We start from the raw sequence: 22726 nt of genomic DNA, 5'->3' as shown, positions 1-22726 counted from the left end.
TATTTAGGAAATGCTTGCAGTGTGGGTTGTTTTTCAGCTTGGCAGGAGGAGATTAATGGTTTGTTTGCATTCCCTGCGTGCTGTTCATCGTTGTGCTGTCCCAAGCAACACAGTCCTGTGTACATACAGGACATACTGTATAATGGAAGATGAATGTGGCAGGGGGGTAACTCTTCCCAGGGGATTGCAGTGCAGATAGGAAACAGTAAGTAGAATCTACTGTTAACAGAGGAGATGTCAGGTCACTGAGATATAGTTTATGTTGATGTTACAGTTTTTTTTTTTTTTTTTTACTGCTTTTGGCTTCTGACCTCTGGACAGTAGTGGAGACTTGTCGTTATTAAACAAACTGTGATGGTGCAAAGACGTAGCAAAATAAGTGGCTGCTTTGGGCTCCTCAGCCACCGGGGAGGCCCCTAACAATCTAACGCCTTGAACACTTTTTCACTTGTCAACAGCAGCCCACAAATCCCAAAATGTTGGAAAAATAATATGACTGCACCATTTTTAGCTTTTAAAAAATAACAATAAAATTGTGCTGTTTTTTGGGGCTTTGTAAAAGTGCTTCAAGCTTTGACATGTTTCTGGGGCATTGTCAGGGACACTAAACTAATTTATGAAATTTTGATGATAACACATTGTTGAGCCATGAGTAACCTTGGAGTTCACTACAGCTGTAAGCAATTATGCTAATGACATAGCACATTTTTGGCTTATAAGAAATACATGTGTCAGACATTACTCCAAATGATTGTTCTACATTAAAGTTAGGTTTTAATAAATACCAATCATGCTGCACAAAACCTTGATATTTAGAGGCTCTGTGATGTTTTTTTAACTACGACATGTTTTGGGAATATGTTGCAGAAAAGCTATAGGAAATTTTGAGATTTTGGGGGGGTGCCACATTACAGTTGTTTGGTATGATAAATCAAATATGTCAAGAATGACAAAGGTTCAGGTTTAGTGCTCCTAGAAAAAAACATACATTTTGAGGATGCCTTACCAGATTGTGAGATTTGGGGAAACCTTAACCAATTCTGGATTACATAGGGGATGTACTATAATTTAGGATGTGCTGGCACTGCTGTAGTTTTGGAGACGCTGTACCAAAGTTCTGGGATTTGTTTTCAAATTCTGCTCTGGAAAGACTCATTCTGGTCATGCCAGGTTAGCAGAAGCTGTTTAGGATCTTTGAAAATGATACTATTTTTCTAGCCAAACAAGATGTTTGGCAGGAGAATATGTTTGTTTATTCATCACTGAAAACTGGTGGGTTTTTACATTAATCTCCTAGGGACAGACTGACGTCGCCTTTGAGGTCCAACAACATGATCATAAGCCCCTTTTGAACTGAAACATAATTGATATCAGTTGTTGAAAGGAGGCAATAAATGAAAAGATGACGGAAAGAAAAAGTCCTGGTGTAGCTTCACATGTTAATTATTCAGCTTATCTGTGTAATGAAACTGCAGATCGCTGTATAAATGTGTGCGAAAAAGTGAAGGGTTTCGTTTCTGCAATTTAAAATTCATCAGTCAACATTTCAAAAGGAAATAATATTTCATCATCAAAAAATCATTTAATTGGCAGCAAAGGTCTGGAGATAAGCTGTAATTCATAATCTGCTTTGTATTCAAGCAGAAGAACAGTCACAGCTCATTTTGAAGTGTGAATATTAGAGTTTGGAATAAAACTTGTTAAAACAATGTGATACAATCAGGTGCAATCAAAAGTTCTCAGGCTTTCTGCCTGACAGACTTTCTTCTTATCAGGCCACAGCAGTGGTATCTGCATACTAAACAATGTAGTACTTTGTTCACTGCCAAGTAAACATGTTTCTGTCAGCATGATGGATTCAGACATGTTTCATCAGCAGCAGCTGTCTGCTTCACATTCAGGCACTTACAGTTATTTAAATGTTGGAGCTCCTCAGTAAAGCAACAACAACAAATACACACTCCTATGTTCAAGTCAAAAATAATCTTCTTTTTCATCCCATTGAATAAATCAATGGTATGGGAAATTTCCATTTCGTTTCTGTGTCTTGATTAACAATAAAAAACTTGCTTCGGTTACATCTCGTGTCTTTACTAGAGCTGTACTTTCTGTTCTCTGCTGTTAATTTGTTTCAGGAAGTCCAGCAGGATTTGCTAGAATTTTGCTGAGTTGCCATTAACAACCCACTGGATGTTATTTGCGGGAAGAAATCCATACAAACATAACTCATGACAGAGGAGAAGTTGTTTGCTCTATTTCAGTCACATCTATATTTAATGATGTTGACTTTTCTGGCAAAGACAAACAAATCAGGCCACAGCGAGGATGGTGTGCAGTGCTGTGTTCGCCCTGCAGGTGACAGCAGTAGCATATTTAAAATGCAAACATACTCTATACTACCACATATAGCATTAACACATAGTGTCATTATTCTAGTCTTTTTTATTAATTCTAATTTATGTGGTTAATTCTGCCTGTGCCCTTCTGCTCAAACTTGCAACTCATAACATTTTGTCAGAACAAGCACTGACAGAGGAAAACATATCATCAGATCTGTGCGTGTGCAAAAAAAAAAAAAAATCAATTTCAGTCAAAGAAGGAAGCATTTCTTTCACAGTTGTGTCCAATTCCAGTAATGTGTTTTGAGATTTGAAGTGCTGAGCAGCTGAAACCCTGACTGCTGCTGTTCTCACTGGACCCCAGCTATGTTTGTCCCACTTTGCCTGCTCAGGGAAAACAATAGAATTGCTGACGTCCCCCTTGGGTTAAACTCTGTGTCAAATAAAATTGGGTTTTCCCTGTAGTCTGTGTATACATATGGACATTTTTATGACAGGTTCACTGGCTCAAAAAAGAAAGAGAAAAAAAAAATCACATCATCTAAGGTTTGCATGGCATTGACTGGGATGCTATGGGAACTGCTTCAAGGCAGTAATCAGACATTTAACCCTGCAGTTTCTGGGCAGATCATCTGACAGAATTGGTAGAAATCTTCAACACAGAACAAGGTTTCCTTCATGACTTTACTGCTGTGAGTGTATTTTAACCTTATTGTAACCAGCCAAAGCTTTTGCTGAGCTCGCGCGTTGTTTTCCAGCGACAGCCTGCTTCACATTTATACAATTGCACAGATTCTCAGCTGGAAGTTGCCCAGCTCCACCTCTGTAGCAGCTGGCTGTTATTTGCCTCTCCACAGCAACAGCAGCAGCCACATAAGGTAACTGAGCACACAAAAAGACAACAGTTCAATTTTCAGCTAACAGCTGTTGAAGATCCTTTGAAAAGCCAAAGGCCACATGCTTCTTCTGTTCTAGTCCCCTTTTAATGGAAGAAGAAACTGTCATAAAGTCTTTCTGGAGGACATTAAAGTACTCAGGACAAAGAGAGGAGGTCTAAGATTTACCATAAACCTCTGCTGCCCCAAAATGAAAGCCCCCTACCGAGAGAATAAAGTGCCCTTGGCTGAGCAAAAATGCTAATCTCACGCCCATGTATTAGGTTAATGTAAAATCCTCTGTGAATATAGTCCCTGCTGCTGAGGATCAGAGTTAGTTTTGTCTTCTGCTGGATGACACAGAAAACGTAACCTTTAGTAAGGACATTCTCCATCCTGCTGACTGGAGGAGGACTCAAGCAGAGCCTGGTGCCATGGTTGGGGGTTTATGTGTTGTGGAAGAAAGTGATGAGGTGGTGATGGTGTAAGTAAGCGAGGGAGACAAATAGAATTATGTGACAAGAGGAGCAGCTGGCAAAAAAACCTGTTTGTTTTGTTTCTCAGGCAGAAAGACGAGGAGGCTCAGTGATATTCTGCTGCTCCCTCCACAGCAAAGAAACTCTCTGTGAGTTGTTCTGAGAGGGGCGGTAATAGTCAGATCGCAGAGATTTCAAACAAAACTCTCAATTCTCTGTGTGGGTTCCACTTTCAGATAGCTACAGAAAGGCCACACAGTACATAATGCCAGTCATGCTATAATAATGTGACTGTTGTCAGCTGCATCACTTGGCATTTATTTTCAGTTCTTTGTAATCCCCAGAGGGAGGTAAGTAGTAGAGACGTCTAGGTGGAGAATTTTCTGACAGAGCAGCAATGCTAAGATCATCCTTCCCACGCTAGAACTGAAGCAGCTCACACACACACACACACACACAAACATTCAAACACTCAGGGGCATACACATGCTTGCATACATATTCAGATGCACACATGCATAATTTACACATCACTGCTGTCAGAAGGGAAACCTTGCATCTACAAAATGTTTTAACTATAAAAACACTTATTTCTTTCCAAGGCCAGTGCATGAACCTTTCTGGAGACCAAAGCACGAATCCTTTCATAACACTGATCCTGAGTCCAGCACTGGGCTGCGATGTAAAAATGAGAGGGTACTCAAAGTTACTGTGTTCTTTAAAGGGGATTCCTGCTGATTTTACCCGTCAAAGTCAATTTACTAGTCATGGAGAATACTGCACATCTAGTGAAAACAGCTGTATAAAATCTTCTGTGGTTTGAGTCTAACAAAATAAACCTGGTGAAGTCATCTAGAGTTATCTTGGGCGCAGAGACTACAAATTTCTAACAGCAAGCCTGCATTAGAGTACATTAAAATGTGGGCATGGAGTTTGTAAAACACGGGCATTTACCAGGCAGACGAGATCGGATGAAAGACGCTGCCGAGTTGCAACATGGGAAGTAATGCTTCGCTTTTGGATGAAAAGTCAAAAACAACTTGGCAGCTTCAGTTTTGACCACAGTCCCAAAACTGTAATGACGTACAAAACTCTACTGCTGGAAAATCTATTTTAATATCAAAATACAACTGCGTGATGTAAGTTGTGTGTAGTCATATGTTGTACTTAGTGTTGGAATAAGTGAATCAGTTTACAGACTGATGGAAATTAACACAAAAATGACAGATACACACCCACAAATCTCATGTTCCTAATGCACATTTAGTAAACTATTGTATGCATGCATGACTTTTTAAAAATTTTATTATATATCTAATTACCTAGCAGTATAAATAATTAATTAAAATTAATCTGAATAACTGCAATGTTAGTTAATTCCTGAACAGCAGTCTCCTGTGGGGTGCCTGTCTGTCTGATAAATGCAGATTAACTGAGTTTGTGGTAAAAAAATAAAATAAATAAAAAGAAGATGGTTTGGGTGACAAAAAAAAAGGGGGTGTTTTATTTTTAAAAAATTGTGAGGAAACAAAAGTTCAGGATATTCACTGTCAATTAAAGGGGAATAAAACTGAACAAGAGAGAGCCCACCTCAAGCACAATTAACAACAAAAAAAAAAAAAATACAACCCACCTTCTTTCCAGTCTTGTTGTGTAACCACCCCCTGCTGTCTCTCACCACTCTGCCCTCACGAGCCTTGGTGGCCAGTGGCTTATAAATGCTAAGCTCCGCCCTCCAGGCAATTACACAAATCAGGGGAATAATCATTCAATTATCTTTATATAGATATTATCTATATTTATACCACAGTTCCACAGCCAACTCATTCTTATACATTCGCACAAACATCTGTGTTCATACTGTTTGTTTTCAGACAAATGATTCCTCTAAACCTGGCAAACAACCACCAAACGAGCCACTCATGGCATCGTGCAGCATTAACACACCTGTTGAGGGCAGCTGAGACTTCTATATAAGACAAGGCTGCACATTCCAAAGTCTGAAAATCACTTTAGAACAAAACAAATGTATACCACTTCTTTTTAGTTCATCAATCCAGTTTCCAACAAGAGTCAGTAATGTAACAAAAATCAAACAGGCAGGTGTAGAGGAGTGGATGAATAACAGATGAGCTGGGTGGGGGGGGCTGGTTACAAAGAGAAGGAGCACAAAAACAAATGACACATGAAATGTGATGATATTATCTACAGTTTCCGTACAAATAAGCAAGAGTTTTAAGGTTTTTTTCTCGACCCTGTAATGCTCACACATGCACACTATCACTCTGCATATGCTGCCATTCAATTTAGCAAATTACATTTGTTTTGGAGGGTTTGCTCATTGGTGGAGATAAAGTGCATGATAATGGGCAACTGTGCTGCTTTTTTCATCCTTCCAGCTTAAATTGCAGTGAAAAGCAAGAGTGGAATTGTAAAACACATTTATCTGCCTCCCACAACTGTCTGCTCTCTGAATAATTAATGCTTCAGGCTTTATGTGTCTTGCTGGTTTGTCCTTGGGGCCTGTTGACTCAGGGCATTCAGAGTCCAGGTTTCTGGCATGGCATCCTGGTGACCCATGCAGCTGTTCAGACATGCAGAGTGAGTTTACATTCAGAGGGTGTCGACTAAATGGACCAAACATTTAGTCGTATTAAAAGCTGCTGCAGTGACTGTAAGTAACAGCTAATGGAGGTGAAGTGATGCAGCGAGGGAAGTAACGAGCATGTGAGTGTTACATTAAACAAGTTATCACATCACCACGATAACAAACTGCAACTCTATGTATTAAACTGCTTAGAGTCTAATATGGAGGATGGTTTCACAGTTGAACTTTAACTGGAAAAAGTATTTTGTACTTTTTATTTAATGAAATATTGAATCAATTTTTCATTTTAATTTAAACTGGATTGTTTGGCAATTGTATATTGTCCTATTAGGCTAACAAATAAACAATAATATCCCAATAATAGTCTGATGTGACTGATGTGCAGTGTCTGGAATGAAAATGAGCATCAGGCACAACAATTTGCTATTTTATTTGATGTTTTGTGATTTTTTGTGAAGAACTGACTCTGTATCTAGGAAACTTTACAACGTACAACTGGCCTAGTTTTACAACATCTGTGACACTATGGTTGTTGTCCACTTTGCTTCCATTTCAAATCACTTCAAGCTTGTTTGGAGAGACACACTATGACACCTGAATTGTCTGAATTGGAATTTTAACCTTAAGTAGGAAATCGTTAGTTGAAAGAATGTGTACGATGTAGTGCAGGGGAGGAGGAGCCAACCACGAGCCAAAACCCAATGGTCTGCCGGCAGGGGTCCCAATTGGGTCTAGGCTTAAAGTTGTTGTTTTGTTCTTAAATATGGGGCAGTTGGTTGAATGCATGTGTGTGACATTGTGCAGGGGACAGGAGAGCCAACCATGGCCCGGGTTCAAAAATTGGGGGAAAGGAGGGCAAAACACCCTCAGTGCAACATGTTATGGCTGTGTGAGGTGATGGCCATCCTGGGAAGCTAAGTGCAGTGGAGGTCATGATCCATGTGGTGGGCTGTGGTAAGGGTTGGAGTCGGGATGGAAGCTGAAGGGTATGGTTATGATTAGGGTTAGGGGGATAAAGGTTAAGGGTTGGTTTGGGATCTGAGCTGGGGAATTAGGGTTAAGGTTCAAGGGTTAGGGTTAGGGGGTAAAATTAGGACCTGAGGCAGGGGTTAGGGTTAGAGCAGGGTAGAGTTAGGGTAAGGTTAGTGTTAGGTTTTTAGATGTCGGGGTTAGGGTTAGAGTAGGGTAGAGTTAAGGTGAAATTAAGGGGGTAAGGTTGAGAGTGGGATGTAGTCTGTGTATAAAAGTAAGGGGTTGAAGGGATCAAGGGTTAGTATTAAGACCTTTGCGAATGATGGTGTTCAATTTATGAATCCATAATTTCTCTGCCCTCTTCCTCTTTCCTATGGTCCAGTGTTTGTTGACTTCCAGTCCTGTGATTGTGAGGTATTGTGTGGAGTGGTGTTGGAAGTGGGTGACAAGATGTGTCCTGAGTTTACCTTTCCTGATACTGTATAGATGCTGTTTGAGTCTGGTATGAATGCTGTTTTGCCTTTCTCCTATATAGTGTATGTTGCAAAACGTACAAGTGATGATATAGAATCCGTTTATTGTGTTCAGTGTGTATGTGCCAATGACTGGGCCGCCGATTTTACTGTGGGAGTTGAAGATAAATTTACTGTGTGGGTAATGTGGGTCTGGGGTAGAGGCAGGGCAGCTGGGGAGTTTGTGAGAACGAGATTCCTGAATGTTTCAGTTTTGATGGTTCCAAGATATCGCTTGGAGTAACCTCTAGATTGAAGAGCATTAAAGTGTGTTCTGGTTGCCTGATTAAAGTCTTCTGGGGTTGTTGAGATATGGTAAAATATAAAAAGTTGGGATTTAATGATGCCAGAAAAAGTGTGTTTTGGATGGTAACTGTGTTTATGGAGAAGAGCGTGTGTGTCTGGTTTTGAAATAAACCTTACTATGCATTTTTTTGTGTGTGGTTCAGTATATGGTTGTGTCCAGAAAATTAATTTGATGAGGGTCTATGTTGGATCTAATCTTGATGGATGGGTGATGAGTATTGAGTGTGTGTACAAACTGAGTGAAGGTGGACGGCTCATGTGGCCCAGCACCTATTGTGTCATCCAGATATCAGTAATCGAAAAGTGGGCGGAGGGCACATTTGGCAAGAGCTTCTTGCTCCCATACACTCATAGACGTTAGCATAGGAGGGGGCAAATCTCTGGGTGTTCCGCTAATTTGAAGATAATGATTGTCGTTGAATATGAAGTCATTGTTACAGAGGCATATTTCTAATAATTGTAGTAGTTCTATGTCTGGTCTGTTGTTGTTGGAAATCTACTGAAACAAGTCTTGACTGATTCCAGGCCTAGAGTAGTGTCTATGTTTGTGTACAGGGAGTCTAAGTGAAGAGGTGTGCGTTGTTGGGAACAGCCAGGGGTCAGATTAAATCCAGAAAGTGGTAGGTGTCCTTGATATAGCTGGGGTGTTTGTTGAAGAGGGGATTGAGAAAGTGGTCTATATATTGTGCTATGTTGTATGTGGCACTACTGCAATCAGAGACTATTGGTCTACCGGGGGGAACCTGGGATCTTTGTGAATTTTTGGCAGTATGTAAAATATTTTGGGGCATGGGTTGTCCAGACCTGATAAAAATTGTCTTTGTTTGGTGGTGATGTATTTCCTGATGTGTATAATTTCTATTATGGATTCGATTTTGGACTGAGTTTCTTCTGTGTGCCAGTGGTTGATAATGTGAAGGACTGGATAATCTGTCTGTAAACTTCCATTGCGTATTGTTGTCTGTCCATGATTACGATTACTTCAGAAAGAAGTACTGGTTAGGGTTAGGGTTAAAGTGGTTAGGGTTAGTTTAAGGTGAGGGAGAGGGAAATGTTGAGGTTAGGCTTAGGTTGTGATGAGGTTAGGATTAGGTTGTGATGAGGTTAGGATTAGGAGTGGGGGAGAGGGGATAAGGGGGAAGGGGGGTGAAAGAAGGAAAAAAAATCAGGGGGTGGGGGTAAAGGTTCCTGCTGGACTCAAATGTAATTATAACATAAAAAAAGGGCTCAGAGAATTTCATTTTAATATGGATCCACACTGACTGAAAGTTAAATTTAACTTAAGAAAAGCTAAAAATAAAGTAAATGTGCAAAGTCGGTCATTAAAAAAACTCTTAAGTCCCACCAGCACAAATTACAGCAATCTTCTCTTGAGCTGCACACTACACTCATAGGAATGTCTATTTGTCAGACTACACTGAGTGTTCAGTGCCAGAGAAATGCAATATATGTGGAACTGGTTTAGTTTTCTTCAGATCAGTGGTACAGCAGGCAAAGACATGGATTTGAAGTGTGTCTTTTCCCCCTAAGGTCAAGTGTCTGTAAGAACAGGAGAAACACCACGTCTGAGTGCTTTATATAACATAACCAGCTGAGATAATCCTGCAGACGATGAAATGCTGCTCTTCTCATTTCTCATTCTCCTCAATATGGTGAGAGGAATACAATGAAGCCTAATCCTCTGCTCAGTCGCCTGCAGCTACAACTTTCAATTTCCCTCCTTCACATTTTGATAGCTGCATAAAAAAGAAGCAGCAGCATTGATTGGTGGTTAGTGTGGATGTAGAGGATATCAGTAGAATTAAAACATGTTGTTGTGCAGATCAGATTCCCCGCCCACTGCTTCACATCAGCACCTGCACTTTAAATCCTTCAATAAGTTTATTTATCGGACGTTCTCGGCTGTGAGGTCAGCTAGACGCCTCATGTGGGCACTTCAGTTCCTCTGGATTTTACTAAAGGGAAGAGCAGCTTAAGCTATATGGATGTGAACAGGAAAAAAATGTGGATCTCATTTTGTTTTTTCTTATTCAAGAAAAGCTTGAAATCCCAACTTTTCAGAAGCTGCAACAAACAAATTATCTGATTTTTGCTTGAAAATGCAAAACTATAATAAACAATAAACCGCACCACTATGAATCCAAAAGCACTAAGGATGAGTGACAATCTTAAAGGTGACTGGAAACACTGGCCAGTGTGGCATATTGGGAGTAAATGAACCTGAGCCATATTGGCTTCATTGCACAATCTGCTCTCATCAGCAGTCCTCCATGAGCCACCTCACCAATCGAATCATTGTTCTGATCTCCACCCATACACACAGCGCTGCCTGCTCAGTATGGTTTTACATATTAGTAAAGGTGTATATATTAAACTGCACCAATAAAAGAGGTTTGAATAGATGGTCTTCCTCATGATGACAGTATTTTGTCTCTATATCATTTGATTTAAATGGTTAAGCTGCAGCCTCTCAGATGTCATTATCATGACATTATTAAATGGGCATCAGAGAGACTCATTCATATTTATATCCCATCACCTTTACATTCATCTCCTTGAGATCTCTGTTCTTTGTTACCACCCTGACCCAGTTTTCCCCTCAGGAGTCAATTAAGTAAATGATGTTACAGTGTATAATTTACCTTAACATGGTTTGAACAGGTTTGTGCAAATGTGTATAAGAGCACCACGTGAACTTGCCTCATTGTAAGATTTGGAGACTAGTGCACACGGGTGAGAATAATTCAATGTACCAGTATAACAAGAAGTGTTTAAACAGTACATGAAATAACAAACCATTGCTTTTCTTTCTTAACAAAACACCAGAAATTATTCAGAATCTTTTTAATAATTCAAGGAAGCTCCTGTTGACAGCCAGGGGCATTGATTATCATTCTCTGAAGTCATCTGTGAAATAATCTGTCCTCGAGGGCTTAGTGAAGATAATTGACCTGCAGGTGCCTGAGGATTAAATGCTTTTTTAAAATAAGTAGGAAGGTGCGACAGCAGGGAGGTGACAAATAGATTTGATTCACAGGTGAAGCTGGACAGCCAGATGTCGGTTTCATCACATGGTCCGATATCATCAGGAATCTTTGACAGAAACGTTGAGCAAATGTATGTTGTTTTTGTTTTTCCATGCTTGTCTGTTTTCACTCAACCTCCATAAGCCACCTGTACAGTTAGGTCTGGAAATGTTTGGCCCTGTATGCCACCACAATGAATTTGAAATGAAATAACTGCGATGAAATTGAAGAGCAGACTTTCAGCTTTAATTTGAGGTTTTTTACGTCAAAAATGGAAAAAGGGTTTTGCAACAGTTTTCCTATGTAGTCCCCTAATTTCAAGGTAGCAAAAGTAATTGGATAGTTGACACAAAGGCTGTTTCATTAACAGGTGTGGGCTAATCCCTCGTTATTTCATCATCAATTAATCAGGTCTGGAGCTGATCTCATTTCATTGTCAACATTCAGTCAAAGGAACTCTCAGTGCAAATGAAACAGGCCATCTTTAGGATGCGAAAAAAGAAAAAACATCAGAGAGATAGCAGAAACATTAGGAGTGGCCAAATCAGCAGTTTGGTACATTCTGAGAAGAAAGGAACGCACTGTGAGCTTGGCAACACAAAAAGGCCTGGACATCCACGGGAGACAACAGCGGCTGATGATCGCTGTAAATCAGCTGGTGAACTTCTGAGAAAGGAGCTGAGAGAGTAAACTTTCTGTACTCTGGTTTTGATTCCATGTGCTTTCAGAAATGAAAGAAGAAGAAGAAAGAAAGAAATTGTAGCTGCATTCATGACTCAAAACAGTTTTTGACTATGTTGCATGCTGGTTTATTGAGGCTGCTATCAGGGGGGAAATTGCTGTCTTTCTCTGTGATGGATTTCTGATGATCACTGATGTTGGTGGAAAATTGTGAGTACAAAAGAAGATGCCATTGGTCTGTATCATATGTAACCAGCATGGCAACCTGACAACTATGTTCCTGTTGACAGCTGATTTTCCACTTCATAGCTGGAAATATCAATATGACATTTCAATACATTTTATACCTTTTCGCCATTTTTGCTTTTATTTGACACTTGATTGCACAGCGATGCAGACAGGACAGGGAGAGGAACCAGGGTAAGGCATGGAAAAAACATGATGCTTAACCATGCACTTTGCAGCTTGTGCTTCAATACATGTTAAAGTTTCTCAGATAAAAGTGTCAAACGTGGTGATATATGTCAGCCATCAGCTCCAAAACTTGTGTACATAAAAACATCAGTTTAATGCTACAACAAACATTAGAGTGAATACATTTGAGTTGACAAGCCTATCACCTGACAAGAATGTCAGCATTGGACAAAGGTTCTTTATATTTATCCATAAAACATGCCAGTGCTCCCATTCTAATCAACTAGTTCTAAAGTACACACAATAAAACCACAGATAAAAACAACATAACTCTGTTCTATAATAAAACTGTTTAAAAGAACCATTACAGCAATATAAAAGTGGAATAAGATTAAAATAAATTAAAGGGCCAGTTTACGGCTTCTTTACAAAGTTCTCGTTGCACTGCCGTAACTCCTGCTGGATAAGAGAGAGAGAGAATATACATAATACATACAAAAACAGATAAGAAGAAGAAGAAGAAAAATACAACTGCTACAGATCTCAGGGCCAATTTAAATATATATATATATATATAGATATATATATATCTATATATATCTATATATATATACATACTGTATATATACACTTGCATAATGATGTTTGTAATGTTTCACAAAGGTAGACAGGTGTAGACGGAGCATTCTGACAGTGAAAAACATTTATGGAAGTGAAATGTTGAATAAAAAGCTGCATCATTTACACTTTTTGTTACACTTTGTGAACAGCTGCTGTTGGCCTGCTAGTCACGCTATCTCCTGCAGGTAATGTTTACAACTCCAACTACTCTGTCTCCTGTCCCCACATGCTCTTGGCCACACCATGCGAGTAATGTTGCCAGCTGACTTGGGTCTGACTCCACATTTACAGAGTCACAGCAGCAGCATCGCCATAAAGCAAGAGATCCTGGCTGCAGACAAGACCGGGACTTCCGACTTCAGCAGGACATTCGTAATGATGGAGTCCAATAGATAAATCAGTAAAATGAAACAGTGTGTTTTACTCCAGAGCCAGTTTTAATTTGATTTTGTACCACTGAAGACCAGATTGTTAAAATTTGGGGTTTGTTCGTGCAATAAACTCAGCTGCCTCCTGCACATTGGTGTTTATTAACGTTTAGTGGCTTCTTTTCCCTACTACTGAGACCACTGCTCTAGCGGATATGAGATTTTCACTTGGTTTGCACTACTCATACAGTCCAGATTCAGTTGTATTGCACATTATTAAATTCATCTTCTTTTTTTAGTTTGACTTTCGTCTCCATTACTCCACAGCAGGCCACTTCATCTGCAGTCCTTTCCCCTGTTCGACCGCTCGGCAGCTGAGTGTTTACTGAGGCAATAGCATTTAAGTGCTTTACTCAAGGACAGCTGCATCGTTCTCTTGAGGGAAACACATTAATGCAACAATGATCTAACTGCCAAAATAACCAGGCTGCTCTGTGCTACCTTAGCTAATGCACTCTCTGCCTACTGCACGCTGATTAAAACCTTAATGGTGTTTTTGTTACAGGTCCAAACTTTTGTCAGGCTGCACCTTTCTTCTCAGCTGTCTTGTTGACATATTATAGACTTATCTCTGAGGCATACCCTATAAATATCACTTTTTGATAAAGTTAATTACTTATATACTTGTTTAGACTTTGTGGTGCCATTTGAGAGAGGAGGTTTTATTTTCTGTCCAAAATCATGTGTGATTTAGTAACAGAAACACTGGCAGTCTCCTGAGTTTTCTGCAGTCTTCATATCTTAAAGTGACAGAAAGTTTTTAGCGGCCCACACAGCTCAGAGTTAAACACCGAGAACAATGGATCCACAAACAATAGATCGATGGTTGCACACATTTCAGGTCAATACTTGGTAACTCCTAAGAAACGCCACGGAAAAATCAACATTAATTAACAGAACATTGTTGTGTGTGTGTGTCTTCCTCTGGGTTTGTCAGTTAACAATATAATGTACATGGCCGCAGTTTACAGTATGTAGGGCTCGTCTTAAAACAATGCAAACATTTATATTGGTTTTTAAAATACAGTTAAATGTGACGTGTTATTGGACAAATCATTCTGATTTTGTAACTGGACAAGGCTAAATAAATAAATAAATACAATAAAATGACAAAAAAAGAATAGAATTGTATTTGTAGCACCAGAGTGTAAAATTTCTACAAAATTTAACTGAACAGTTAAATAAATAACTGTTCGCAATTTTCTTAAATCCTCAGAAAATGATATAGAGTTTGGTTGATGGCTACACCAAAGTTATTTCACTGTTCTCTTCTGGTGCATGAGCAGCATTTCCTGCAGTTCCTTCTCATTTTTCTCTTTGTTGTGATTGTCTGCCCTGTGTTCTCTGTAAGAGAATCTTGATCATTATAAATTGTGCTCAGCATCTTTTTGAAACAGCATCCAAGGGAAAATCTAGTTAAACTGATCTGCTCATTTGAACAAGTTTATTTTCTGGAAAATGTAGTAAGACCTAATTAATCTGAGAACAGTTTCTCAGAGCTTGATGTTTTAAAAAATGTCATATGAAAATAAATCATGAATTGACTTAATACTGACTGAGATGTGAATAAGAGGTTTTATTTTTAGGCAGTGGGATTCAGTCTTGGGCAGCGTGGTGAATGAGTGGTTAGCACTGTTGCCTCACATCAGGAAGGTTCCTGGTTTGAAACCCATCAGGGGCCTTTCTGTGTGGCGTTTGCATGTTCTCCCTGTGCTTGTGTGGGTTTTCTCCAGGTACTCTGGTTTCCTCCCACAGTCCAAAAACATGTATGTCAGGTTGATTGGTGACTCTAAATTGCCCATAGGAGTGAGTGTGAGTGTGTGAGGTTGTTTGTCTCTATGTGGCCCTGTGACGGACTGGTGACCTGTCCAGGGTGGACCCCTGCCTTTCACCCACAGAGAGCTGGGATAGGCTCCAGCAGATCCCTGGGACCCTGGTTAGGACTAAGCGAGTATAGAAAATGGATGGGATTCAGTCTCACGTTACTGCTGTTTTATCTTTCCTGCCAGGTGGTTAATGGAAATTAATTGCATTCACTCTGTATCCCGAGAGTAAAATAGCCTCTGATTAAACTGCTAAAATGAAATCCAGCAGAGCTCTGGGCAGTGATGACCCAGCTGGAAAACAGCTGCTTTCAGAGGCACAGCATCTCAACTTGGTGGCTATATTAGCAGACTATAGACCCCAGTATGAGGTTCATCTTCCCTCTCGCTCAGACAGACAGCAGGTATAATTAGATATTGATAGAAAGGCAGTAATTAATGATGAGTCTGCCAGCAACATTATCTGTCCTGCAATTTCATCCACATGTACTGTGCTGATTGGACCGGTGGGTCATCAAGACGCAGCCAATCATATGTTCCCTGACCTGAATCTGCTGTAATGGGATGGAATCGAGCAGTGACGGAAACCAACTAAATTCCCTGCTCCTTCCACGGTCTATAGTTTTAAGATGGTGGCACGCTCCAGGCATGTGCAGGATTTATTGTCCTAATCATCATAGTCAGCTTTGATCTGAAAAATAGATTTCTGTTCATGATTTTTAAAAAGTCCACATGAAAGATTCAGAAAAATTGACAAACTACAATTTGTGTGGTGAAAATACATTTTTGTATAATAATTACTTTGTGAAAAAATATAAATAAAATATTTTTTAAAGTAATCAAACTAAAATTGACAAAAACTGACTTTATTATTCATAAGTTAAAAGAAAAGAGGTTTTTGTCTTTTTCATGTGACATTTCGAAACATTTAGTTTTATGTATGTCATAAAATGTGTGTGTGTTTTTTTTCTTTAAATAACTGAATCCTTATCGTCCCTAAATCTGACAGCCTTTGACACATTCATGGACTTGAGTCCATTTTTTACTTTAGTTTTGTTTGTTCTGGAGTCTTTTATAAGTGTAAGACAAAACTGCCAAGCTTGTCTCTGTGAAGACATTTTAAAGGCTTACTGAGACATTTGTGTGTTTAAAGGCCTGTTGTGTTTTCATGAGCTGTGAAAAGCAACTGAGAGGTAACTGTAGTCCAAAGGTTTTCATTTTGGCAGGAACTTGAGTAATTATTTCATCAGTTTGTGCTGAACTTTTAGCTCAGCGCTGATGTTACCGTTACTGAAGGAATGAGCAGAGGGGAGCAGGACATGCACATGTGCACTTATATAGAAACATAGAAAAACAGGTAATTGTGTTCATGTTTGTCTGTGGGAGGTTCTGACCGTCAGGAAGGTGAATCACAAAGCGGTTATCCTCGCTGCCTGCGGGAAAGTGTGTGTAGGTGCATGTGTGTATGAGGGATGGGTGTGTGTATGTGCTAAGGTTATGTGTGTGCACTGATGCGTGTAATGAACGCCACCATCAGCCCAACTTACCCTCCTCTCCCCCTCGCCAATCCTCAAACCTGCCACACTGCATCCTGGACATACCTGGAGTTACAATTAAAAACCATATATAGTGTAATTCAATGGCTAATAATGCAGTTGGCCAATATGTTAGTGTTTTTATAATTGCAAAAGCTTTCAGCGTTTTTAAATCTTCACATTGAAGTAAAGCCTCAGCTGTTGGTGATTTTCCATCCCATAGCAGGCTGCTTCTATTGGCACACACCATAACTGAATTTTAACTATGTAGGTACTGAAATCAGGCAAAATTTGAACCAGATGTTGCACCACTGCCACTTTACAGTCACATAAAAAACTCCACCATGCTACAAATTGTACTGGCAACTTCTCTCTCTGTGCTTTTCAGTCTTCACCTTTGGTGTTGGAATTCAAAATTCACTGAACATCATAAGTTTCAAACCCACATCTTCTGAATTTCCACCCAGGCTTCTAACACACAGGCCTCTAACGATTGCATTCCCTTTGTCAGTCTTTCATCTGGGTGTTGAACTTCATCAAGGACTGACCCCACACAGCCTCAGGACTTCAGAGCCGTCCTCAAACAACCGCTCTGGGTTGTATTTCGTAGTAGTTGAGTCTCTGGGTGTCAGCTAATAAGGATCAAACCCTTTGATTTCTTGTTATTATTATTTGGTCAGGACCATTTGAACATATATATATTTCTTTTGTGTCCTGTCTTTGAAGGTTTGATTCCTAAGTTACCTGAGGACTCACAATCTCAAAACCTTCCTCAGAACCCTGTCTTTGGCATTGGAGCAACAGAACCATTCTAAGGTTTAGGGTTATGGATTTGATCTTCAGGCAACTTGTACTTTGAAATCCCACAGCCAGTGGTACTTCCGTATGAAATACGTGCTGCTGGTTAGATAGATCAGGGAGTTACAGAGATGTAACGATTGTGGCTTTAATCTGTGTTAGGTGTGTTACATTTGGAACACCAAAGGAAGCTCAGGTGTCTCCGTTAACTGCTCTGGAGGTTTGTGATCTTGTTTTCAGTCCTCAGGATTTGCAGTGAATCTCGCGGTCCAGCATCCAACATAAATAGTCAAGGGCTCAAAGGAAATGAGGGTCAATTGTCTGACCACATACCTCATGGTGTTATCGGACTGCTTGGAACATTTGAGGTTGATTTTTGGTGGTGTAGTGTCTCATCAGAACCTGGAGCATCTAAACTAATCCGGCTCCAGCTGTGGCCTGTAGTAGCTGCACACTGTGTCCACGGATCTGCCTGTGTCATCTGTTGGCTCATCGGTCATTCTTGGTGAGAGTGCAGTGATGGCAGGACCACTGTGTGATAGGTACACAAACACCCACACACACAGCTGTATTTCTTTCTAATTACAGTCATGTTTGCAGACAATCACACCCATTTCAATTTCTCTGCTGATTTCACCACTGACTGGGTTTGAACCCACAGGAAGAGTCTGTTCTCTGTCGTCCTCATTTGAATAATGGGTTTAGGCACATTAATGAAAAATTGGATCGTAAGGACCAGACTATCCAAGGATGGTGTACTGTAAAAGAGGAAGGGACAGAAACAAATGTAAAACAGTGTGGAGATGTGATGACAAGCAAACGCTAAAAGACAAATGTGAATTGATGATTCATATCAGGCTTTGAAGATCTGCTGAAGAAGGTACAGGAAGAGGACCTACACGATCTGGACTAGGAGACTTTAGAGGTTGACATAAAAGAAATACTTTGGGTTTTTTTTGTAGACACATCTAATCATAATGCACAGACTGTAAATATGAGCAGCTGAGTGGAGAAAACCATGCAGGTCTGAGACTGAAATAATTTTTAAACAGCTGCAGTATCTCCCCTTCGCTGATAAAACTACAATACTATTAAAAAGTGGTGGATTCAAAACCACATTGCTTTGCTATTTTAGTTAAAATATTATCGAATTATTGCCTTTGTCTTTACGTATTTAATCATTTCAGCTGTACAGCATGGACAGTTTCTTTAGGCAAACCTATAAATAAACTGCTACAAATTCAAAACCATGACAAAAACACCAGATAAGTCCCACATATCTGGTATAAACAGAACAAGCAGAGGAGGTAACAGCCTTGAAGTCAATGCACCCAAATCCAAATAATGAGATGATTTTCTGTTCTTCCAGCTGGGTCAGCATCAAGCGAATGCAACAAAGACACAGAGGATTGTTGCAGAAGGTTAAATCTTACTGCACACACCTGATGTGTAGGATCTATATAATGTATGTGGTTTACTTCTGCATACGATACAAATCTCTTCTGCGTTGATGAGCAAACATGAAAGGCTGGATGTGAAATTCTTTCACCTGCAGAAAATAAGAGAATAACTTCAGAGAGACTCAAGCTTCTGTGGAGTATTTGTCCTGCATCTACCATCACAATATGTTTGTGAGACATGATCAAAGGATCAACAGTCCCCAGAGACTCATTTGCTGCCACAACACTGAGCATTAGTAACTGCCTGCTGCACTATGCAATAAACCTCCAGGTGTGCAGGGAATTGAAGGACAGGTTCACACTTTTGTCTTAATTCAAAACTAACATTGAATGCAACACAGGGCTCTGTAATTGTTTTTTTTTCTAAACTAGCTGCAAAAACGTCCTGTTCGAGAAACATCCTCCTGATCCATGTAAGACTGCATCCAAAGGCTCAGTCAAAGCTAAGGCTTCAGTCTGATTTAGTTATATCAGGTAGAGATCTTCCAAAGTCAAGCTCTTTTCAATGCAGACTTTCCTCTGTCTTTCCATCGTTGCTGAGGGAAAGAGACATAAAGGGGATTTAATATGAAAGGGACAGTAAACTTTGAAGATAACCACCTGATCTTATCTTTGGCTGCGCTTTAGAAGTCATTTTGGGAAATAGTACTGTGGCCTTCCTATGCCATATTTAATTGATGAGAGAGGGGATATCTTTGCTGATTAATAAACATTTTCCACTAATTGCACAATTACATCTTCCTCAGTGTGAAATTGGCAGAGCCCAGGATGAGGATGAGTCTTTCTGTGCAGCGAGGCACACAGAGCTGCCCAAATGTGTGAGTATAGAATGACTGGTCTCCAAAACCAGACCTTATGTGCCAGGTGTGAGTTGGATGTACAGGACATTTTTAGGCCTCATACCAGGCAGATGTAGCAGTCATTGTCTAAACAAGCCGTTAGTTTATAGGCCTGTGGTCAGTCTGTGTCCAGAGGGGACTCATCTCATTCATGTTTAGATCATATAAACCACCTGACTCTTAGAGAGACGTTTTGGTGAAATGTCAGCACATTTCCATCCAATTAGCCCATTCTGCTGTGCATGAGCGCTTTTGGAGCGTTAGAGTGTCTCAAGGCGTTGAGGTGGAAAACAAACTGGGTTCTTGCTTCCAAAAAAAATGTCGACAAAAGAGCATGATATCAGTGTGGATCTGAATGGATCTATTTTATGCATGTGTACGACATATAAACCACAGTAGCTGGACTTTTTTGTTTAATCCCTTGTGGAAATTAAAGCCGAGAACCAAGTGTGATGAACACAGTTGCAGCTAGAAGACTCTCTATACCTCAGATGCTCCAGCAAACATCTCAGCTGACTGAGATCTGGTACGAAACCCTTGAGGCAGGACAACCAACATTAACCCTTTCAGGGTTACACTGGCTAAGCGTCTGGATTCTGTATCAAGCCGCAGCTAGCTGAGGTGGTGGAAAGCCTGTCTGAATCAGCACTTTGAAGCTCTCTCTCTTTGCCCGGCTGTGCCAAAGCCAGGCTGAAACATGGGGCCAACCCAGCAGTGATGCTCAGACTATGGGTCAGTTCTAATGGTTTAGGTTGGGTAAATTTGGAACAACACAAAAGAAAATGGGCCAAGTCTGATTTTTATAGCCTCAGGAAAAAAACCTGGAAAAGTGAGCAGAGCGACTCGAGGGTCTTTGTAGTTTTGTGATGTTTTGTGTATTTTAACAATATGAATGTTTAGGAAACACTGATGCTGTAAATTGTTGATAATTATCATTTGTTTTATTTTCATGGAAACCATTTTTTTTCCTTTTCTTTTTTGCTTATTTGTTGGAGCACATGTCAGTAGTGACTTATTGCATTCCAGTTGTAGCCTGCAGACTCACTCGACTTTCATGGTTTCCAAACACTGCTACAGGGGGTAAGGGTCATCCCTCTTCATCAGAGGATGCATGCCAACAAAGTGCTGCACATGAAGGAACATCTCTAAGCAAGACAAATCAAAGGTGAAGGAGGAGGAGGGGGGGTCGAGCTGCAAACATGCCTTGTGATCTACAATCAGCAGTGTTGTCAGAAATCTGATGATCAAAACAGACAGGATGCCGAGTGCCTTCCAACCAGCAGCCCTGAAAACAGTCATCTGTGGATGTAGAGGGAGGGTGGGGCAGGACGAGAAGGTTCACCTGCCCTCATTAGTTTTTATTTCAGTCCTTCACATTTCTTCTTCACTTTCATGCTGTATGCTCAGTTCCCAGCTCTGACTAATGCTCCAAGACAATACTGATGTGTATTTTACAAGGAATGCTTGCTTTAATGTTTGATCATGACTTTCCCCAGAAAACTGAGCGAGCTTCAGTTCTTTTCCACTACACTATTTAAGAATATATAGCTTATTTCATTAGATAAAGAGATTACAACACTATGTCATTGTTTTTACAGTGGTTTCAAATATGATAAATGATATAAAGTTGCATTTATTTAGAAGCAAAAATCCCATTCATTTTTTACCCATAGACAATTTTACATGACTTTTAGTTGGAGCATTTCATTTGTGATACTTAAAGCATCAAATATATTTGTGTAACTCAATAGAAATAGGTTTATTTAGAATAATGTCCAACAATTACTCACCATGCACACTTTCTGCAGTGACTGTGTCTTTGGCTGAGATATATTTCCCAGTATTAACTCACACTTTAAACATGCTTCTTTCCACTGAACACACTGGAGAGATCGAGGACACAGAGTTCGCTGTGTCATGATGCAAAGGTCCTGGGCTGAAGCTGAACCCTAGATGAGCCCACGTTGCCCAGAGATACTATCATTATCTGTCTCGAGTGAAAAATGGACAGAGAGAGTCAAAGGGATTGTTTTTTCAGGGGAAAAAGGTACCATGAACACAGACAAAACAAAACCATCTGGTCTGGTCGATGTGCGACTTTCCACTGCTTTTCCACTTCATCCTGATCGCTGCCATTATTGTCAGTTAACTCAACATATGGCTCATGGAACATGACTAATGATGGCACATTATGTAATCCTTATAAATAACAGATCGCTGTCAGAGATTAGTCATGAGGTTTGAGTGGACTCAGCCGCTCTCTGCCTCCTTCTCGCTGTCTCGGGGCACTGCCAGTATCAAAGAGCAGAATTTACTGAATCTAATGGGCACTAGCTCCAGCTTCTTCGAAGTCTTTCAGTCTTTTATCGCTTTTCTCCTCATAAATGTTCATTCAAAATTAAATTATTGCATTATGAGTCATGTCACCCATTTGGGCAAGTTGCTGCCTGATTGCTATCCTTCCCTTACGCAAGACAGTTGAGACTTATTTATTATAGCCGTAGTTTAGTTAAACGTGTTTACATTTTAATTGTATCTGCTATTTAATCTTCTCAGACTGAGGAAAGAAAATAAGTTTCCATGACAGACTTGTTAGAAAATATAAATGCAGACAGTAAAAGTTTTGTAGGGATAATATATTCAGTGTCTTACCCGACTGTGTGTACCCATGTATCCATCCCTGCAGCATAATGATTTGTTTATATGTGTGTGTCAGTGCTTGCTGTGTGCAGACAGCTCGGGAATGTGCAGTCTGTTAGGAGACACAGGCATTGCTTTTTCTTGTCAACATTCTTTCTGAACAGGGCGAAAAGGAGAGCGAGTACTTTCTTGTCTTGTCAAATTGAAGAATGGCTCTCATTTTTGCTTGATAATGCACCTTCGAAATCTTTCTAAATCACAGATTTTTCACCCATCAGTGGAGTCAAGTAGGTCTGTTCCATGACCTGAGCTGAGGTAATTTTATAACACTTTCAGATAATAATGTGAACACGCTTTCCCTATTGTTTTTAAA

General features: G+C 40.0%; 1 long non-coding RNA gene across 2 annotated transcripts; it reads right to left on the bottom strand.

Moving 5' to 3' along the window:
* Positions 1–18039: 18039 nt before the first annotated feature.
* Positions 18040–22423, bottom strand: LOC113136098 (uncharacterized). Of its 2 annotated transcripts, none has more exons than XR_003296230.1 (3): positions 22366–22423; positions 21504–21700; positions 18040–18172 (listed from the first exon to the last, which is right to left on the bottom strand). It is a non-coding gene; the product is annotated as an uncharacterized LOC113136098 (long non-coding RNA). The 2 variants fall into 2 exon arrangements; XR_003296231.1 differs by lacking the exon at positions 18040–18172 and adding an exon at positions 20897–21012.
* Positions 22424–22726: the final 303 nt, after the last annotated feature.

The sequence above is a fragment of the Mastacembelus armatus genome, chromosome 16 (genome assembly GCF_900324485.2).
Source record: "Mastacembelus armatus chromosome 16, fMasArm1.2, whole genome shotgun sequence".
NCBI classification, from domain to species: domain Eukaryota; kingdom Metazoa; phylum Chordata; class Actinopteri; order Synbranchiformes; family Mastacembelidae; genus Mastacembelus; species Mastacembelus armatus.
This window is presented reverse-complemented; position numbering and strand designations above follow the sequence as displayed.